The sequence below is a fragment of the Echinops telfairi genome, unplaced genomic scaffold (assembly GCF_000313985.2).
Source record: "Echinops telfairi isolate 266 unplaced genomic scaffold, ASM31398v2 ScPeMD7_3;HRSCAF=10, whole genome shotgun sequence".
NCBI classification, from domain to species: domain Eukaryota; kingdom Metazoa; phylum Chordata; class Mammalia; order Afrosoricida; family Tenrecidae; genus Echinops; species Echinops telfairi.
The window spans coordinates 63578862-63583445 of NW_022103899.1; positions in this window are offsets into that span (position 1 = coordinate 63578862).

Sequence of the window (4584 nt, forward strand, 5' to 3'; positions counted from 1 at the left end):
GCCCGTGGCGTGGGACTGGGGGGCTGGAGGGCGCTGGTTTTGCAGGGACTTCAGAGCTCGGGTGAGGAGGGAGACTTCAAAACTGGGAACTCGGCTCTTTGCTGGGTGGTCAGTTGCTTTCAGGTGGCTTCTGACCCACAGCGCCCGATGCACGGCAGAAAGAAAGGCCGCCCGGTCCTGCTGACCTCACAGTCGTCCACATGTCCATCCACCTGGTCGGGGCCTTCCTCTCCTTCGCCGGCCCGACTTTACCGAGCTCGCTGTCCGTCTCCAGGGACCGGTCTCTCCCGACAACATGTCCAAAGGGGCAGTCTGGCCGTCCTTCTTGCGAGGCAGCCTGGTTGGTAACTTTAGCGTGACATCTGCAGTGGTCTTCGCCAGCACCACCACGCAAATGCACGGGTGCTTCTCTGGTCTTCCTCCGTCCGTGCCCAACCCTCCCATGCTCCGGAACCCATCAACCATAGAATGGCTTGGTGTGGGTGCTTCTCAGTCCCCTTGGAGGAACATCTTTGGTTTCCCACACCCTAAAACGGTTTTGTGCAGCAGATTTACCTAACGTGACATGCCACGTGATGTCCGATGGCCGCTCCCATCAGCATTGACCTCGAATCCAAGCAGGACGGGACCTTTGACTGCGTCAGCCTTTTCTCGCGCCCGGCTCCCCTCAAAACCCAGTGCTCCCAGTTCCCGGGCTTTCCAGAGTGAGTGAGTTATATGGACAGGAATGTATTGTCTTGACGTTCTGGAGGTCAGGGTTTGAATCCAGGCTGCCAGCAAGGCCCTGTTCTCTCCGAATAACTTCGTCCGGCTCCCACGGGGCAGCCGGTGGGTTTGAACCAATGACCTCACAGCTCGCAGGAAGTTCATATTCATTTGGGGAAGGCGGGGGGTGGGGGGTGGGGGGTGGGGTGAACCACAAATCCTTGGATTAAATAAAGGTTCTGCACAATACGCCCTTTTCACAGGCTGACATGGAAACACAATGACCTGAGGCAAGAGTGAAAGAATGTAGCTCAGTGCGTGGCACCAGCTGGGTCTTTCTCATTGCAAGTGCCCTCAAGGCGGTCAGCATGGCCTCGAGTCCTGGCTCAGCCACGTGTAAACCATGCCCTTTCCCAGAGAATTCACATCTGCTTTTCCCATTGGCAAAATGGGGAGACACGTGGACTTCAATCACTGCTTGGAAGACGGAATAACATGCGACCGGAATATTCCTTGGAAGTGAGAACGGGGACACTGCGGCTCACTGTTGCTGGACAAGACATGATGGTTGGCAAAGAAGAAGACCGTGTGTGAGAGGGACCCTCCATGACTGACAGCAGATGCCGCGTGGGACACGGACGTCCCACGGGGAGGAGGGCGGTGCAGGGCTGCGTGGTGTTTTGTCTATTGTCCACCAGGTTGTCGGGGTCCCATAGGTTAGCTTGATTCCTGTAACCGCCGGTGACTTCTGTGCCTCACGTGGTGCCAGTAAAGCAACCTTTGAAAGTGAGCTGTGTCCTCCGACCTCCCTCTGGAGATATTTTAAACTTGTCCTGGTTTTCAGTACTTCCTGCTTTCTTTTCGGTTGAGGTTCTTAATCTGTTTTACTTTGCTACTGTTGTTAGTTTTTTGAGTGTTGATTGTTTTCATGTTTTCTGGATGTGAAATCCAGGATAGGTACATCTAGAGAGACAGTCACTAGAGAGACATGGCTCCCTGGGGATATGGCAGCAGAGGGTGTTGGGAAACGGGGAGCTAATAACGATGAATGTGAGATTGAAGAAAACGTGCCAGAACTGACCCTGGAGAGCATTGCACCCCTCTTCCCGGTGTGCCTGAACTGTTGGATTGCGCATGTGAATGATATGTCGACAAAGCTGTTCAGAATTGAGCTGGTCCTCTTCATTTACTTCCAGAATGGCGAGAGAAATAGTCCCCACCAGCCAGAGTTGTATGCTGGGACCGTCAGGTGAGTAAGAGGGACCTGGCCTTCCCAGTCTGGCACCATGGCACCTATCGGCAAGACACAGGGTGGCTCATGAGTGCGCCCATGAGCCTTGCCACTTCGCTGGGCTTTTCTTCCGCAATGGAGGGACAGAACCCCCTCGGACACTGCTCCTTTTCCCAGCACATCCGTCTCCTCCGCTCCCCGGGTGATGGAATGTCTGTGGGTGGGCACGCTCCCCTCTGCGGAGTCTCTCCTGCGTGTGAATCCTCTTCTGAGGACCACAAGATCGGTGGCTCATCGCACACACTTTGCATCGTCTCTCTCTTTCTTCCCCTCTCTCTACCTCCTTCTTCTTCCCCTTCACTTGGATTTTCTAAGGACTTGACCTTTTTCCTCTCCTGGGCATTTTAAGACATTTTAAAAATAACAGCAGTGAAAGCACACACGGTTTTACAGAGAGCTTCTTCACACTGAATCATGCTTCATCTTTTCCGCTAGTGCAGCCTGAGGGAGGCTAATTTCAGACAGGAGGGAGAGGGAGAGAGACCTCAGAGGCTGCCACCACACGATACAGATGGAGAAGCAGGCGAGTAGAGAGCTTTACCTCAGGTGGCTCAATAAGAAGGTGTCCCAAAGAGGCCAGGAGAGAGAGGCCACTCCAGGAAGACAAACTGGAAAACCAGAGTCCAGGTTGGAAAAGTAGAAGATCATCGAAAATGAGGGAAACCTGCCAAGAAGTTGTTGATGTTGTTGTTGATGTTGCTGCTGATGATGTTGTTGATGATGATAATAAGGTGGTTGTTGATGTTGTTATTGTTGATGATGCTATGTTGGTGATGTTGATGTTGATGGTGTTGATGATGTTGATGATGTCGTTGATGATGATGTTGATGATGTCGTTGATGATGCTGTTGATGATGATGTTGTTGTTGTTGATGATGTTGTTGATGATGTTGATGTTGTTGTCATTGATGATGATGATGTTGATGTTGTTGTCGTTGATGATGCTGTTGATGTTGTTGTCGTTGATGATGCTGTTAATGTTGTTGATGATGTTGATGATGTTGTTGTTGTTGATGTTGCTGTTGTCATCGATGATGACGTTGATGATGCTGTCAGGTGCTGTTGAATCCACTCCGATGCAGAGCCGCCCCGTGCACGACAGAGGGAAGCACTGACCAGTCCTGTGCCAGCCTCACTGCTGTCATGGTTGAGCGCATGGTTGCAGCCAGTGTGTGAGTCCATTTGTTGGGGAGGGGGTCTTCGGGACTATCCACTAGACAGGATGGACTCAAGACATCCTTTCGTGAGCGTGCAGCCAGCAATGCAGTCGCCTAGGAGCACTGCTGAGGACAGCAAGCACTCCACAAGCAATAGCCTTCCAACAACGCAGTTCTTGGATCTGCACGGCTGTCCCATGTAGCTTGTCCTCTTTTCCGAGAGAGAAGACCTTGGTGGTTGAGTTAGTTAATCGTGCCAACCTGGCCAATAATCACATGTGGGGCTAATTGAAAGGCGGAGGGATAAATGGGTGGTGAGCCTCACCTTTTTAGTTCTCGGGTCTCTTGCTTTGTGATGGTCGCACCAGGGTGCAGCTGCCTTAGCAGTTCCCTGCTTCAGCTTGCAAGATTGACTTCATACAAGACATCCCCAAGGAGAAGCCGCATGGACCTATCCCGATGCAGCCCTGGGTGCTAGAGCAGCCGTGTGGAGACCCCTGCTAGTGCTGAGATGCTTATTCGTTTACTGACTCGGTTTTCCGCCTGCAGTCGGCATCATTGCCTCTGTTTTGTGAGGTGGAGGACTTTGTGGACTGGTGTTGGGTTAATGGGTTAATGTTGGACTTGTGGGCTTGGGCAGCATTAGGTTGGGATGTTTTTGTGATGCACGCTTTCTTTACATAAAACTCTCTTATCCATGAGTTGCTGTGGATTTGTTTCTCCAGAGTACCCAGACTAATACAGTGGTTTTCTTGTTTTCCATGCAGGAGATCCGTATTCAGTTCCCAGCAATGCACCCCATGGATGAAGCAGGGGCTTTCAAGCTCGGCGTATCTGATATCAGCCTATCATGATAGCATCTTATCAGCCACGTTGGTTTCTTCTGAAACCTCTGGGAGAGAAGCTGTGGCCTGCAGCTCCAGGCAATGTTCCTTGATTGGCAGTGGTGTCCAACTCCACTGTCGTGTCATCCCTCTGCCACTTGGGTGCTCCAGGGTGACTTCATGCTAACAGACGACATCCACCGGATCTGTTTCCAAACCAGGTCACGTTGGCTGGCACCCGGGTGAGGGCCTCAACACCGCTTTCGAAGCACATCGTGCAGCCTGTACCACTGACAAGCGCCGGCTTTCCTCTGAAAACGCCACTCCACCAGATCGCTCCTCTACTCCTTTAGCGAGGTGGTGAGGCAGACGTAGGTGCTGGTGTTCTGGAGCTTTCTCGTGGCTGTCAGAGGAGCTGGGAAAGGAAGAGACATTTCCAGTTTTGTATGTTTGTAGTCAAAGAAACCACTTCATGTCTCTACCCACAGTTTGACAAGGTAGAGCCCCGCCAAGGGCGGAAATCCCCTTGGCAAGTCCCTCGTCAGCTCATCTCTCCATCAAGGGTCAGGCGCCTGCCGGGGAGATGGGTTGACGGTGCTGGCAGGCT